Raw genomic sequence first — 18194 nt, forward strand, 5'->3', positions numbered from 1 at the left:
AATGCAGCCATGGGGGAAAAAATCCCCTAAACTATTTACTGTTACAGCAAGAGCATTCCAAACCATTTAATGTCATCAAGTCCCTCTTCAAATAGATCAAACAATTTACAGAACGTTTGACCCATCCCAGGTATCACACCCAATTTTTAACAGTGCCAAATCTGAGAATCAAAGACATGAAAAGAAACTGTGACCTGCAAGCAATAAAAAGATTTTCCTTTTAGCTTGATTGCCAGTCCTACAAATGACATTGGCTGAGAAGGTCCTACTGGCTTTTGGGGGCAGCAGGCACAACAGTTGAGTTCTGCCATTGCTAGCTGATACCTGGAGCAGGGCCAGATCGACGGAGGGGCAGGGGGGTGTCTACCCCTGGCGCCACCAAAGATGGGGCACTGGGTGCAGCTGCCAGCCGCCGGGAGCACGTGGGTGGCAGCACAGGGGCTGGGAGGCTGCCTGCACCATTTGCCTGCCCTGCAGGACAGGGGGTGGCCGGCTTGCTGCACACCCCTTGTCCTGCAGGGCAGGTGAATGGCAGCGTGGGTAGCTGGAAGTCCAGCTGCCCCCTGTCCTGCAGGGCAGGTGAATGGCGTGGGCAACTTCCCAGCCACTTGCGCTGCCTCTGCCAACTCCACGGCACGCTGGGGCAGCCAGCGAGCCATGTGGGTGGCACACACAGAAGTGACATCATCACGCAGCGCTGCGAATATGTGCAAGCTGCGCACATGCGCACGTGTGCACATGAGGAGCCGGACTTGCGTTGCCCTGGGCGCTGGCAACCCTAGATCCGGCCTTGATCAAGAGCTCACCCGACCAACAGAAAATACAAGGAAAGGGGGAACTGCAGAAAAGAGAAGATGGAAGTATGGAAGATATTATAAGAGTTACAAGCGGGAGACCCACCAGACTCACAAGATGGAATCTCTCCCGTCCCTGGTCTCTGACCTCCTGCTTCCCGGTCACCACCAAAACTTCTGCCTGCCTGCTTCACATGCAAAAAAATACCACCGTGAAAACTTACTAAATAAGCATCAGTATACTCACGAACAATGCAAAAGTATTTTATGTGTATTGTGTACAAATAAAGACAGACATGCTAATATACTATGTGTCATATATACCAAACTATTATTAACTCCTACACACTTTCATCACAAAAATACATTAAGTGCTAATCTAGTATTATTATACATTGAGTATCCCATGGAGCTAACAAAAATACACAAACGTAGCTCTTTAGAAAATATATGGAAAATAGGGGCTAATATATTTCACTGTATGAGCTGGAAATGTCCACTGATATTCCCCTTATGTAAACATAGATGAAAATTGCTCATTACTCTGAAGGAGAAGCAACCTTCCCGCAGAGAGCATAGTAATTTATATCTTTGGAAATGCCCCGAGGAACTCTGAGACTGTTTAAGGAAAATTCGCCTTTTCCTGGAGGTGCACTAAGGAAAATGTTGTGATCCTATTGCTAACAGAGAGCCAGCTTGAACACTTGGTTTCAGACTTCTTTTCTCAAAGCAAGAATCACACAGACCAATTCTTCTTTACATAGTTTGTGAGTATATTGATGTTTATTTAGTAAGTTTTCACGGTGGTATTTTTTGCAGTTAGTGGCTTTCGTTCCGTGATGTTCTCATTTGACATTGCCTGCCTCACATAGCAGCTCCTGCTCCCCCGCCCCCGACTTGCGGGATCATGTTCTCTTCCTGAGTGGCTCATGGGATGGGTGGGGGAAGAGGTTGCTCCTACCACCCCTAACAACATAAGTGCTACCTACCTGGCTATGGAGGCATCTCCTCCCCCCACCACCAAAGTGGATGCTGAGATCTTGAAATGTAGCATCTCGCGATCTCAGCTTTACCCCCTACAATTTCAGTGGTTTGTCTATTTTTGTTTTTCTGAATTTTTTTTGCAAATCTGTGGGCTGACCCAGGTTTGTAGAACATCCTCAGAGTCTGTACCTGACCCCAGTGTCTGGATTTAGCAATTTGCATGCTGAAGTCCCAGTTCAGAATTAGATACAGGATGAAGCAATAAAGCAGTCTCCATGCCTCCCTCTGCCCACCCTTGTGTGTTATGTGCCGTCAAGTCGTCTCCGACCTGTGGCGACCCTATGAATGAAAGACCTCCAAAACGTCCTATCATTAACAGACTTGCTCAGATCCTGCAAATTGAAGTACATGGTATCTTTTATTCAGTCAAGCCATCTCATTTTAGGTCTTCCTCTTTTCCTACTGCCTTCAACTTTTCCTAGGATTATTAACTTTTCCAGAGAATCTTGTCTTCTCATGATGTGACTAAAGTACGATAGCCTTAGTCAGGGTGGATTTGATTTAAATCAAACTGATTTAAATCACTAGTCATTAAGGCTTGATTTAAATAATAGTTTTCTACATAAAGACTAATTCTTGCTGGTATAACTTTAATATGCAAGTAGATGCCTGCCTTACCGATAGGTAAAGGAACTTCATTAAAGTATTCCAAAACTGGGTCTCTTTTACGGCCTGCTGCCATTATAGGTTTTTTCCTCCAAGGAAAGAATGTGATAAACCTCAGGTCATACACACAAAAGATCCAAAGACTTGTGCAGTATTGTGCTCAAAAAGTTTCACTTTCATTTTGTACTGCTTGCCCCTCCCTCCTCACACTTGGTTTCTTCTTGTGCAGATCTATTCCACTCCAAACAATCAGAAAAATATTGTTTCTATTCACTGGACTTCTTGAAACTTAGCACTGAAGGGGTTGATTCTGTCTTCATAGGTTTGTAGAACAATAGGATTAAGGTCTTTTTCTTAACTCTGTTCATGTTATAACATTTTTGCTGTGAAGAAGAGGCATGTGATCTCTGCTGAGCTGACACAAATTCAGTTTTGAGAACTGCAAAACCAAGCATCTGTGATAATATCTTGTAGGCAGAGAAACTGCCCAATAATCTTACAAAAACCTCTGGAAGAGCATGACATTGTGAATGGATTAATGGAATTTATTTACCAAAAAAATTAAATATATACAGCCTTATTCTACATAATTAAAAACTAATCTTTATTTCATGATGGAATAACCTTTGGATGGTAATATATTTTCCTCAAAAAGCAATTTATTTAAAAAAAATCCGATTTAAATAAAAAAAATCCGATTTAAATTTAAAAAATTGATTTTTTTATTTTTTTTAAAAAATCATTGATTTTTATCCACCCTGGCCTTAGTTTTGTCGTTTTAGCTTCTAGGGAGAATTCAAGCTTGATCTAGTACCCACGTATTTGTCTTTTTGGCTGTCTACGGTATCCGCTAAACTCTCCTCCAGCACCACATTTCATATGATTCAATTTTCTTCCTGTCAGCTTTCTTCACTGTCCAATTTTCACATCCATACATTGTAATGGGGAATACCACAGTTTGGATTATCTTGATCTTGGTTCGTAGAGAGACATATTTATCTTTAAGGATCTCATCTAGCTCCCTTCCATCCCATTGCCTTTATCCATCAATATATCTAATTATCATTGTTGCCCCATCTGTGAATACTTAAAAACAGAGACTGGAGTCATAGACAGACAAGATAGATCTTTTTACAAGCCTGAGACAAAACCTCCAAGGTTGCAAAAAAAATCTAAATCTAATCAAAGTAATAGAAGCAGCACCTATAGCTTTAAGAAACTAATGCTCTCAGTGACTGTTGCCAGGCAACCACAACAGTATTGCTAAGCCTTCTAGCCTTGGTTTCCCACAGGAAAAGGTGGGGACAGGACTGTTTGCAGAGAAGTTTGTTTTGGCCTTTGAGGGGCTAGGCCTGGCAAGTACTAGCAGGTGACTTGCACCATGCAACTTGACACCTTACCAAGGCCTGCCTGCTTGCCAGTAGTGCGAAAGCAGTCACCCCACAAAGCCAATGTAGTGTACTGGTTAGAGTTTCAGACTAGGATCTAGGAGACTCAGGTTTTAATCCCCACTCTCCTTTGGAAGCTTGGTGGGTGATCTTGAGCCTGTCACACACACACAGCCTAATCTACTGTACAGAGTTGTCATGCGGATAAAATAGAGGAATGGAGAATGCTGTAAACTGCTTTGGGTTCCTATTGTGGAGAAAGGTAGGGTATAAATGAAGTAAACACAATATATATAGCTGAAGATGGGGAGCAGATAAAAGATTGGTGGGGAAGAAAAATGGAAGCGTGCAAAGGTGAAGATATGGGGGTTGCCAGAAGGAGGATAAGAGGAAACAGTGTTGGGAGAGGGCACAGGGGGAAGAGAGGTGCCCTCCCCACCCCCCCACCCCGCCTCACATAACTGTGGGTTTCTCATCACATAACTGGGTCTGGCTTTGTGGCCAGCACTGCACTACAGCTGGAACTGGACAAAGTTTGCCCTGAGGAGAGGCTGCAAGAGGGATGGAAAGCTGAAGCCAAGGAAGCAGATAAGAAGGAAGAAGAACGGGAAGAAGAAAAGCAGCAGGAAAAGCAGAAAGGCTACAGGGGCTGCCAGGGAAGGGGAAATTCTGGCCAAGGGGGAGGGAAGGAGGGAAAGATGAAGACAGGGAAGCAGATAAGAAGGAAGAAGAATGAGAAGAACAAAAGCAGCAGGAGGAAAAGAAAGGCCACAGGGGCTGCCAGAGAAGGGACAATTCTCCCTGAGAAAATTCTGGCCAAGTTTAATACATTCAAAAAAATTACATGCCACCTTTCCATCTCTATAGGGTCCCCAACAACAGGTATTAACACAGGAAGGGGGGCTAATAAGAGTTTACTGGGGGTACGCCAAAAGAAACAAACAAAAAAAAGCCTTCACCCACTGGCAAAAGGCAACAACAGAGGGCGACAGGTGACCCTCCCTGGGGAAGGAGTTTCAAAGCTTTGGTGCCCCTACTGAGAAGGCCCTCTCATGGGTTGCCCCCCATCTCACCTCAGATGGTGGGGGCACCCCGAAACAAGGCCTCCAAAGATGAGGAAAGTGGATGGGTACGTTCATAAAGGAGAAGCAGTACATGATGGTTGGAGAGGGTCCTTCCTGAACCCTGGCCCTAAGTCATTTATGGATTTAAAAGCTTGCCACTGGTAATTTGAATGGAGCCCAGCAAGAAACCGGCAGATAATGCAGTATTGGAATCTCTGTTCCCTGCTCCGGTCCTATTAGGACCTTTACCACGACATTCCTCACTGCTTTCTGGACATTTTCTAAAGGCCGCCCCGCACTGTGCAAGTGTAACCCTCATGAGCTAATTGGTTTAGCCCTGTAGGGCAGAGTCAATATCTGCAGCCCGGCAGCCAAGAAAGAGGCTGGTGCTGAAGAGCTTGATAACATTTTACGTGCATTTATCACCTTGAATAAGATAAACAGAAACACGTTGTACGTGAACAGTAAGTGACTAAAGTGGTGTTGTGTGTGTTAAATTTAGTTTGGTATTATTACTGGGATCGTATTATTCTTGCAGGGCTGTAATTCCCAAGCTGAGAGCAGAAGCCTGTGTTTTAGTTGCTTCACAATCAGGAGGACTGTGGCAAAGGACTGGTGGGATCCAAAAAGTTGAATCTTGCTTTCCCTGAATGGTTTCAAAGACAACCAGTTACTTGACAGAACATAAAGATATGGGCCCTTTTCACGCTGCTTACCTGCTCCTGGAACGTCGCGAAATATCATGCAAAAAATGCGGAAGATAGCGTCTTCTCGTGAGAGTTTTGCGCGACATCGTGCAAAACTCTTGTGAGAAGACGCTATCTTCCACGTTTTTTGTGCGATATTTCGTAACGTTCCAGGAGCAGGTAAGCAGTGTGAAAAGGGCCATTGTTGGCTGCAAGGTACTGTTTTTGTTGCACCATACTTGTTGGCTGAAAGGTACTGTTTTTGTTCGGCTAAAAAAACAATAGCAGTATGGTTCTGATTACTGAAAGTTTTGGTGTAAAGAAATGGTCTTAACTTATATGTGTGATGCAAGTTTGGTTCCTAAATTAACCCCCTAGAACCCATACAAAAAAGAGGTCATACAAGTTAACAGTGTTTTATCATGGATGTAACCAACACATGTGGCCAGATCCTTCTCTTTAGGAAAGACTGCAACAAGTGAACTGGACTGAGCTGACCAAAAAGCACTCCTGGCCCACTCTGCAACCTGTTCTTCAGAAACAGAGCTAAAGCCAAAGGCACTTCTAAGCTAGCGCCTTGTCCTTCTGCAGGAGACCAATCCCACCCCAAACACATTGCGTATCTAGTCGAAAGCTCGCTTTATTACTGATCAGCAATATGTTCGAGTTCGACTTCTCGAGTTGGTCTGACCACATATAGCCCTTTACCAGCCCTTGGTACTGGTTTAAAATTAACTTCCGTATTATAAAAACGATGTATTTTGTACGGGGCCCAGTGCAATGTTTCCGGGTTACATGGATTTGGCAACCAGTCTATATTACTAGTCCAGTCTGTTATGAGGCATGAAGCAGGGCTTTTTTTCAGGTGGAACGCGGGGGAACGGAGTTCCGGAACCTCTTGAAAATGGTCACATGGCTGGTGGCCCCGCCCCCTGATCTCAAGACAGAGGGGAGTTGAGATTGCCCTTTAGGCAATCTCAACTCCCCTCTGTCTGGAGATCAGGGGGCGGGGCCACCAGCCATGTGACCATTTTCTCCGAGGGCAACCCACTGAGTTCCCCCACCTCTTTTCCCAGAAAAAAAGCCCTGGGCATGGGAAGATTTACTTCAGGAAAAAGACTGGATGGGAGTAGCGATTTGCGAGGGACTCCCCCCCCCACACACACACACCCTACCATCCGAAGAGGAAAGAAATACTTGAATTCTGCTCCTATTGTGTCAGTAGGAAGATCTATGACTTGGAATACTTCAGTGCAAAAAAGTAGATGACACAGGTTTTAATCCAATAGCCTTTTCAAACCGCCCCAACCCCAAAATAGGCCAAAGCTACATACCAGGTCATTTTCTAGCCACCTGTCCCCAAACTGAATGGGTCACCAAGATACACACTTTAAAAGACCAAAGCTTGAGCATCCCACTTGCCAAGCCCTTTACAAAGAAAGAAGTCTTGATTTATAGCTTGTCTGACAAATTTATCCCGTTATCATACAGAGAAGCGTCACCAATGATTTTATTATGGGGATATGAGTACACACACTACTCTGTTTTGTTAAGATTGCTACTCTTCAGCACAAAGTCTGTATTTGTTTCCCTGCAGGGGTGAAAATAAAGGGGGTTTTGTTGTTTTTTTCCCTCCCCCACCCCCACCTTCGTCCTCTCTTTCGTGGCTTTGAACAAGTTTATTTGACACTTCAGTGAGCTTTGTGAGCAAAGTGCCTGAGGATAAATGCTACCGTAAGAGTTACTTGGCACTAGACAGAGGGACCCTCTTCAGAAGAGAATGGGGGGCTTGTTGAGATGAGGTGGGGAGGGAGGGGTTATGCAGCAAAGAAATCCCAAGCAGCCCTCACAGAAGGGTCTCTGTCCTGGACTTACAATAGAGCAAGGTCTTAAAGACACCAAGAGCTGAAAGGGGGAAAGGACATTTCCCTCCTTTTTAGAAGCATTTTCTTCTTTTTGAGAGAAACAATGGAGTAAGTTATAGAAGAAGAATTTTCTCTATACATTTGTAGGAAGCACAGCAGGAGGGGAAAGGGGGGAAGCAGTTTCATTCACAAGTCTTTGCTGGGAGATTTGTACCTCCCCCAGCCCCACAATTTATGTATTCAGAAGAAATCACCCTCTTTCAAGACCAAGCGTACTTGAAATACACAATGTGAGATGAGAGGCTCTGGTAATAGAGAAATAATCCCATTTCCAGCTGTGAGGAAATCAAATATTGTCCCCCATTTCAAAACTGGCAGATGGACCCTTCAGCTAGAGAAGGTCCTTAGTTTCCCATTATCCTAAGAAATGTGCTGGATAGGAGAGACACTCTAACTTCTACTGATGGCAGGCCCAACTTTGTAAGCACATGTGGATAATGGCAGTTTAAAGGACCATCTTGAGGTAAAAAGTTGCCTAACACAACTTGGGCCGGTACCATAAGCTAAGCAGTCTTCTTTACAAAAATATGGCATATCCTCAGGTATGCATTTTAACTGAGAAAAACAGTGTGTGAGCCTGACATAACCATAAATGCAAACTGTTACCCAGTAGCTAATCCATGATTTTTTTAAAAAAAGTTGGGGGGGAGGGGAAGGAATCCATGAAAACTACCACCAAGCTACAGTTGTATCTGCCACTGCACTAAACCATGTGTTCTTTACTCCATACAAACATCTGAGAGAGTAACAGAGAGGGTTACATTTGGTGACAAAAGTTTTTTTAATCTATGAATTTTCCCTGAGGTGGCAAGTGGGTTATAAACCAATTAACTGTTTAATAATAAGGCTATCCATGAGGGTAGAAATCGATTGCAGCAAGAGTGAAAGAAAGAAAGAAAGAAAGAAAGAAAGAAAGAAAGAAAGAAAGAAAGAAAGAAAGAAAGAAAGAAAGAAAGAAAGAAAGAAAGAAAGAAAGAAAGAAAGAAAGAAAGAAAGAAAGAAAGAAAGTCCAGTGGCATCATAGAGGCTAACTAAATGTATTTCAACATGCACTTTCTTGAGTCAGAAATCATTTCATCACAAGCATCTGGTGAAGTATAAGTTCATGCGGGGGGGGGGATTGTTCTTCTTTAAGAAACCATTGTCCTTTTTAATATTACAAATACCAGGGCTATGTTCATACCAAAAAAGAAAAATAAGCATAACCTATTTCGTAGCACTCCAAATGAAGATGCAGACTGTTCCAGGTTTCTTCATGATAAGGGGAACAGGTCAGAACAACTGCAGGCAGGAGGAATCTTGCTCAATACCTGACATTTCCAGATTTTTTTTTAAAAAAAAATTGTAGATAGCATGTGCTAAGAAACATGATTCTCGGCCTGAGATCCTGGACAGCTGCTTCTAATCGGAATAGAAAATCCTGAAATAGATGGACCGACAACTTGAACTGGTATAAGAAGGTTTTGTATAGTCACATGAGGGCCGCCCTGATAACGGCAGCTTTTTATTTAGTATCAAGCGGTCAGAAACTAAGAAGTGTCAAACAGATGCCACAGATGACTGTCACTTTGGACAAGGCATCAAGGAAAGCACGTGTGCCTCAATGGATGAAAAGCGGAACCCTTCGATCTGTTTGAGGCAAGGGAAAATTCCAAGTAAAAACCAGCAACTGAGCATATTCTCTCCCAGGTCTGCTGCTGGAGCCATCAACACCACCTGAATCTGACTATGAGCAGAACCACAAGTGACAAAAGGCACAGGTTGGACACTTGTCTGCTTCCCTCAAGTTTTGATGGGAAATGTAGGCAGCTTGGCAGAATGTTGGACAAGTGACAGTTGAAAAGTCCATTGGACAGCAGTCAGAGAGCGAAGCTGCGAGACCAGGATGCCTACATTTCCCATCAAAACTTGAGGGAAGCAGACAAGTGTCCAATCTGTGCCTTTTGTCACTTGTGGTTCTGCTAAGTCACTGTGCAGATGAGTGGTGGGGTTTTATATGGGGCCCTGTAAGCTCACTCTTCACAAAAGACCTTGGCCATTTCCACACGGCTTACCTTCCCTCGTAACGACCCGGAACATCGCGCAAAAACCGCAGAAGATCACGTTCTCACGTGAGATTTGCACGACAGTGCACAAATCTCATGCGAGAAAACGTGATCTTCCATGTTTTTTGCGCAATGCTCCGGGTCGCTACGAGGGAAGGTAAGCCGTGTGGAAACGGCCCTTGCTAAGATTTGATTGTAACTCACACTGTCTACTAAACAATACAGACACAGGGGCTTTGGAGAAGGAAGCTGATATTTCTTAGACAAACTGTTTCATCAGCTGTACCTTATCTACATGGGAAGAACAAACTAAATACATTAAAATATAGTCTGACCTAACACTGACACGTGGTGTATAGGAAGGAGAAATAAAATAATATGCATTGAGCACATACATGCCCCTTTGTATAGTGACCACTACCAAAAAATGACATCATAAGAGTGCAGTGTCCTACTCTATGCAATGACTTCACTTTTTAAATTCATGTTATTAACTCTCCCAACCCGCACTCCCAAAAGGCAGCAAGGAAACCTGATTTCTTCAGTATCCAATATATTTTGCTCACTTGTTTTACTTTCATAATCAAAGATTTGGAGGAAAGGGAAAGATTTACTAGAAAGCAGGGCTTTTTTTCAGCAGTGGAACGGAGTTCCGGCACCTCTTGAAAATGGTCACATGGTTGGTGGCCCTGCCCCCTGATCTCCAGACAGAGGGGAGTTTAGATTGCCCTCCGCACCGCTCCAATCTAAACTCCCCTCTGTCTGGAGATCAGGGGGTGGGGCCACCAGCCATGTGACCATTTTTGCCAAGGGTGATTTAAACTTTTAAAAACTCCCCCCTTGTTCCAGCTGACCCAAAGTGACATCATTGGCCCTGGGAGCATGTGGTACCAGGGACACCACCTCCCACCAAGAGTTGCCCCCTGTGCTGGCAACCCACTGAGTTCCACCACCTTTTCCCAGAAAAAAAGCCCTGCTATAGCTAGAAGTCAATGAAAGGACACAGATGTCTCAAAACTGTGACAATAAGTGATAGGAAAGTGCTACATTCTGGGAGATAGTTGCATTTAAACCCATTAATTTCTTTGGGGTTAGGCATAAACCTGAGTTTCATGGAGGGACAGCAGCTCCCTAGACAATTTCTGCAATAACACAATAATCCTGCAAACCAACAGTGCGGTGTTTGTACAAACACAGAAGTATGCATGCATAAAATTACCACCTTTCTATGTGTTCCTAATAAGGATTTTATTTTTTTAAAGAGAGATGTGCATATAGTACATTAAGATCTAGATAAAAGGATTCTAAACAAAAGGTCAAAATAACAGGAGACAAAAACTGAAGAGACAAGGCTCATAATCAACAGTCTAATTTCAAACAAATGCAGATTGATCACAGCGACTGCAACCAACAATCGTGTTGCTGCCACGCCTTCTGACATCCTGCCCCATGGCTCAATAGACACCATAACCCCCTCAACACTGTAGGGGGTAAAGTGGTGGTCAGCAATGGAAAGGGGGGAACTGGCAGAAGCCACCACCACCCTCCCTTTCCACAGAGTTGTGTGTGTGTTATATGCCGTCAAGTCGCCTCCGACCTATGGCGACCCTATGAATGAAAGTCCTCCCAAACGTCCTATCGTTAACAGACTTGCTCATATCCTGCAAACGGGAGGATGTGGCTTATTTTATTAAGTCAAGCCACCTCGTTTTAGGTCTTCCTCTTTTCCTACTGCCTTCCACTTTTCCTAGCATTGACTTTTCCAGAGAATCTTGTCTTCCACAGGGTTAGCTAGGATCTAAGCCATTGCTTGAACTCATTTTAAAGTGATTCCCGGATCCAACTGGGTGGTCAGAAAGCTGACTGAGGAGCCAGAATGGCTGATGGGCAATAAAGAACAGATCCCAGAGATAACGTTGCATTGACGACAAAAGATTCCAGACAACAGAAGCAAGATTTTCATAAAATGTGCTTAGATAGATGTATGGCCTAAAATAACCATACCAGACAAGCAATAAAAAGGTGAACAAATTTTACTGGGGGGAGGATACGCAAAAGAAATGAAAGTTTATCGCCTCTCATCTTCAGGCAGCAACATCTCCAATTTGAAGCCGTAAGATCCAGCTAGAGACTACATTCTAAGAGTACAAAGTACGTCAAACCATTTGCTCAGAAAATAGGCACCTTTACAGAAACTTCTGAAAGGAGTCAAACAGGCACCCGAGGACTCTATTAATTCCCTGAGACGTTGGAAGACCTGGTCAATACATTTCAGATTTTCCTTGGAACTACAGAACTTTTTCATGGTCAAACTTTTTTCCAAAAAAACCAACATGTGAATGAATGTTTGTGTATAACTTAAACTGTTTTCAGAGAGGAAGCTCTCTTGATAAATCATAGAATCATAGGGTTGGAAGGGACCTCTAGGGTCATCTAGTCCAACCCCCCGCATAATGCAGGAAATTCACAAATACCTCCCCCCTCAAACGATTTGAGAAGCTGAGTATACAGTGTCTTAAGCAATATAAAAGATCTATTGTTCTGCAATGTCTCCCTTTTATTAGTATGTATTTGAACACAGATCCCTTTGCATCGTAACACCAAGGGTATAGCCTTGGACTAGTCAATGTCTCTCAGTGTCTCCTACCTCATTGGCCAGTTGTGAAGATAAGAAAGGATAAATCCTATAAAGGATCCAGAGTAGTTTATATGCAAATGCAACCTATAAAGATAAAATGAAGTCGTAATTGCTCTAGACAGGCTGTGGCTCAGAGGAAGCACCTCTTGCTTTGCAGGCAGAAGGCTCCAGGTTCAATCCCCAGCTTCTCCAGTTAAAAGGGCCAGGCAGTAGGTGATGTGAAAGGCCTCCCCGAGTCCCTGGGGAGCTGCTGCCAGTTTAAGTAGACAACACTGACCTTGACGGACCAAGAGTACTTCATGTGTCATCCAGAATCCTTGAATAAGGATGAATATGAACTCTTCTAGTGGAAGATCTCGATTCAAGACTTGGCTGATACATCCTATTGTCAAGGAAGGCACAGATTAAATCTGTTCTCCTGAAACCACAGGCAGTGGAACCAGGAATAAAGAGCAAGTTAAGAAACTCACAATTAAGAATTCACTTTGTTTCCCATTTCAGTTTGGAATTGCTAATGTAGCACAGGGAGACAGTAGGGACTGCTGATGACCATAATCCACACCGAGCACCTTAACCCAAGATACTTCTCAGCCAGTGATTTTGCTCCCTGAAATGAAGTTGATTTGGGAAAGCCGTCTACAGCTACTCTTTCAACCTGGTATCCATCTCTACTCACATGTCTCCCAAGCACCTGGCTTGATACATTCATTCAATGGTGGGGGTGTGGGGAGAAATGGGGGACTATATAGCTTGGTAGATATTTATACCATGTGCAACCTACTAATGTGAACCAGTTTAACTGCCTCCCTCCCTCTCTCCAATTCTGGTAAAAAGCCAAGGATGTCAAGCAGAAATGTTGGAATACTTGGACAACTAGCCCAAGGGTTCTTTTACATAAAGGCGTATCCACACACCCTGCCTTGTTCTGATTACTTTCCTTCAAAAGACACCTCCACTCCCTCGTATCACCAACTATCCATAGATCCAGAGGAGTTAGCCATGTTAGTCTGTATAGTAGCAAAATAGAAAAGAGTCTTTAAGGTGTCACAGTATTCATCCCCCACGTATCTGACAAAGAGACCTGTGATTCTCGAAAGCTTATGCTACAGTAAAGTTGGTTAGTCTTAGAAGGTGCTACTGGGCTCTTTTCTATTTTGCAACTATCCAGAGTTTCATAGCATCAGCAACTTGGAATGGGCTGGGCTTCTGTCATTCAAAAAGCAAGTCAGAAGTACTGCTCGTTGTGCCTGAGGCCCTGAACATGTCCAGTTAGCTGTTTGGATCCCAGCTAACATGCAAGAGATTGTCAAATGGCGCCAGCCTCCTAGTGCCACCTTCTGCTCTCTGTCTTCATACGAACAAGGAACTAGACTGTGAGGGGCACAAAAAAGCAAAGAACTTAAGACAGGCCACCTTTTTCTAAAAGTTCGGCTGAAACCTATACAGTATGCTGCTGCTAAAAGTAGTCAACACACTTAGGCTCAACCAGGGCCTTTTTTTCCCAGCGGGAACACAGTGGAACAGATATTTATCTGCATTCACTCCTGCGTCATGCTGCAATTTCAATTGGTGATTCCTCAAAAGGAAGTATGGTGTCGCGAAGGACAACTCATTGCCTGCATTGCCCAGTAAAATGGGTCAACATTAGTTTGTTACAACCCTGGACCCACACAGATGTCTCAAGGAAGGGTATCAATGCACAAGGGGAAGTTTCACAGACACGTGAACTGCAGAGCTCAGACGAGCTACAGAGATGCGAGTCATTTGCCAAATAAAGGCATGTGCAGATGTCCCCAGAATGGTTCAGAGGTTCTTCCTTGTATATATCCTAACATGGCCTTTCCATAATTTAAGCCTCTTGAATGCTGTAAAGAGAACTGTTTTGTATTCATTAAGACAACAATGTAAATATTAGGAAAAGAACGAAGAGCATTCGTAGCACAGCAAGAGACAACAAATGTGAAGGAATCTATAAGAAATATTTATATTTGCCTCCAGAGAATGAAAGGCAGCAAGTGTGTCATATAAAACTATAACGTATTCCTAATGCTGCCCCAGGTTGCATTGTGCCATTCTTCTGGGGCGGAGTGGAACCGAACCCCAAATTTTTGCCAATTGTAAAAATAAAAAATAGCCCATTTATTCCTGCAAATATGTCAAGTTTACACCAGTTGCCATAGGAGCTGTGTTGCCTTTGGAATCCTTATGAATCAATAAAAACCATTCCTTGCAAGTTTTTCTTTTTTTTAGGAGGGAGAAATCATATAATGGAGCTGGTGTTGTCAGGTAACTTAAGATCAATCACCTTTGCCTCTTGGGCAGGTGAGTCACTGAAGTGTGGCGCTCGTCTGAGAAGGGAATTCTAGCCTCGCACACACCTTCGCTAGAGGGTGCATGAAAGTATACCCTAGTGGGAACCAATTGCTGAGTTAAGAGAGACACCTGAACGAGGATGTGTTGGCTGCATGATGAAAACAAAGACCAATTATATAGAGAGGTGCCTAAAGCAACCATTAGAGCCCATTTACTCGGAGGCAGGGACCTAGTGTTAAGTTACAGGGCAGGATAACAGCACCTGTACCCTCAGGGACAAATCAGAAGGCAGAGAGAAGACAATTAAGACTTATGTTGTACAGGGAGGTATGAAATATGTTGCGGCGGGGTGGGGGGGAGAACAAGACTCCACAACCATCACAACTTAGCAGAACCAGGCTTCTCTGCTCTTCTCTATTAGATTGGACGTTTACATAATTACAATTTCGCCCCTTACTTCCTGCATTTCATAAGCCATAAGTATTTCCTTCCACACATCCGATATAAAAGACCTCGCTCAGGAAGACTGGATGCGCTGCGTCTGACGAATGAACTCTCCTCCATCAATGCTTATATTGGAAGAAAACCATCGGGCTAGCCTTTTAGGTGCCACGAGAGTGCTGTTTCATTTTTTATATTAACTAGATAGAGCACAGGCATTCACACCAGAACCCTTCCACACAAGACCCTTTAATCGCTAGGGCTACAAGATCAAAGCCAGCGTGCGGTTAACAGTCGTACTGAGAACAATACAGAGGTGTCTGTTCTCTGTAGGGTTCTAAAATAGAGCCTTATTCCCCCATTATGAAGGGCTGGCCTTTCAAACGTGGGCCATTTGGCCGCTTCAGCCTTTTTGGATCTTTGGCTGGAAAAGTTTTAAGTAGTCAATAGCCTAGGCTGTTGAAAGATGGCTCACCCCCCCATTCCCCCCTCCAAGCAAACCTGAAAACACTTCAGACTCAAACGCAGCCCTTCAAAGTCTTGCGTGAAACTGGCCCAAGCTATAATTCTTCCAAGAGATAGATCGAGATAGGTAGCCCTGTTTGTCTGTAGCAGTAGAAAAGAGCAAGAGTCCAGTAGCACCTAGAAGACTAACACAATTTGTGGTAGGGTATGAGCTTTCGGGAGCCACAGCTCACTTCTTCAGGATGGGTAGCTGTGTCTGTCTGTAGCAGAAGAGCAAGAGTCCAGTACCACCTAGAAGACTAACAAAATTTCTGGCAGGGTATGAGCTTTCGGGAGCCACAGCTCACTTCTTCAAGATGAGTAGCTGTGTTTGTCTGTAGCAGTAGAAAAGAGCAAGAGTCCAGTAGCACCTATAAGACTAACAAAATTTGTGGTAGGGTATGAGATTTGTGAGCGCTCAAGAAAGCTCCTACCCTACCACAAATGTTGTTAGTCTTCTAGGTTCTACTGGACTCTTGCTCTTTTCTGCTCTTCCAAGAGAGAATCTCCAGGAAGTGACTTTGGGATTTCGTTTCCCTGAAAACCACCAGCTAACCCGCAACCTCCAAGAAGAGGCTTCCCCAAAGAGAGATTTCCCTCCCTCCCGCACAAAGCGGCGCCTCTCCGGGCACCAGGGCAGCGTGCACCGGGTTCGTCTGCTTCACCGAGCGGTTCCATCCGGGTTGGAACTTCCCCTGCGGTGGGTCGGCGCTGTTCCCCAGCTAACGCAGGGACGAAGCTAACGGATCCTGGGAGCAAGTCAAGAAGCGAAACTTCTTGGCTCAAAAGGAAGAGAAAGGGGGTGGAAAGAGGCTTCCCCGCTGTTTGCGCACACTTGCCTGGGGGGTTCGGATGACCCGTCCATTCACACATGCAGGTTTAGAGAAGATCCGTGTTCACATCACTGGAAGGGGGGGCGCTCTTAGAGAAAAGCAGGGCAAAAGGGTCACTGCATAAGAACCATTTTTAACCCAGTTTACTTACCTTCAGTGCATCAGCCACGAGGAGAAATTGGGGGGGAAATTGGCAGCAATAAATATATTCCATATATAAAACCCGGGATAGGTGTCCAAGAGGAATCCGGTGAAAGGGGGAAAAAAACCATCCCTGCGAGGCAGTGAGAGAGTAATCCGAGGGAGGGGAGGCTGCACACGCTGCACTGTTGTCTTCTCTTCCTCTTATCCTGGCGCGGGTCAAAACCAAAGCTGTGCGCCTCCAGCGCTTGGATTCCCTAAGAGGCATCCCTCCCACGCAGGTCTGCTTGAAAGGGAAAGCGACGTGGAGAGAAAAACGCGAGATACGCCCGGGAAAGCGGCGCGAAGAGAGCGATGGGGAAAGGCTGGGATCGCCCTCCTCCGCTGGGAGAGGGCGGCAGCTGTCCGTTCGCAGAAACGGCGGCCGAGCCAGCCTCCTCCTTTGCCATCTCGGGTTAGCCCCCACGGACCGAAGAAAACTTCCATCGGACCATCCAAGCGGAAGATCCCAGAGAGATCCCGGCGCGGCTCCTCTCGCCCTTTGCAAGGAACCAGCGCGACGGAGCTCCGCCAAACCCAGCAGCCCTCGCCAGGGAGCTGCTAACCGCGCCGTTCCGCCGGCCGCACGCCCGTCCGCCTGCCTCCGATTAGCCTGTCCCGAGCCATTCCTGCCTTTATATATCCCGCAGCGGCAAGCGCCTCTGACTGCGGCAGGCGAAGCCAGCGAGCATCACGGGAGTCGTAGTTTTCTTTGCTCCAGAAAGCCTCGCCAAAATGAGTGTTGCCGGCTGTGATGCCTGGAGATCTGGGTATAATGAAATACAGTCCACCTGCCAGGGCACACCTTTGCTCCAGATCCGGGTCCAACAGACCCTCAAAGGCCAACTGGTAACGAGTCCAGTAGCACCTTTAAGTCTAACCCACTTTATTGTAGCATAAGCTTTCGAGAACCACAGCTCTCTTCATCCCCATGCATCTGATGAAGAGAACTGTGGTTCTTGAAAGCTTATGCTACAGTAAAGTTGGTTAGTCTTAAAGGTGCTACTGGACTCTTTACTATTTTGCAACTACAGACTAACACGGCTAACTCCTCTGGATCAAAGGCCAACTAGATTTCCAAGATGGGTAGCCGTGTTAGCCTGTCTGTAGCAGCAGAAAAGAGCAAGAGTCCAGTAGCACCTAGAAGACTAACAAAATTGGTGGTAGGGTATGAGCTTTCATGAGCCACAGCTCACTTCTTCAGATCTGAAGAAGTGAGCTTCAGATCTGAAGAAGAAGCTCATACCCTTCCAACAATTTTGTTAGTCTTATAGGGTCTACTGGCCTCCTGTAGATTTCCAAGGTATGAGCTTCGACTCTCAAAAACTCATATTTTGAAAATCTAGTTGGTCTTTAAGGTGCTGTTGGGTCTGGATCTTCCTTTTTGACTGCAGACCAACAGGGTTACCCACCTGAAACTCTTTTCTTCGGGGGAACTGAGCCCTGCCCTCTGGAGATCAGTTGTAATTCCAGGAGATCTCTAGCCACCAACCTGGAGATTGTCAACCTTACCATCAACCCAAATAAGCCTGGCTTGTTCTATAAAAAAAACCCTGCCTGACTTTGGTCAGAAAAGATACTGGCCTTACAACATCTTTATCCTCTCCTCCATTTTATCCTTACAACTACCCTGCAAGGCAGGTTAGGCTGAGACTGAGTGACTGGACCAAGATCCCTCAGCAACCCTCTATGGCAGAGTGGAGATTTGCACATAGGTCTCCCATACCCTAGTC

The sequence above is a fragment of the Eublepharis macularius genome, chromosome 4 (assembly GCF_028583425.1).
Source record: "Eublepharis macularius isolate TG4126 chromosome 4, MPM_Emac_v1.0, whole genome shotgun sequence".
Taxonomy (NCBI): Eukaryota; Metazoa; Chordata; class Lepidosauria; order Squamata; family Eublepharidae; genus Eublepharis; species Eublepharis macularius.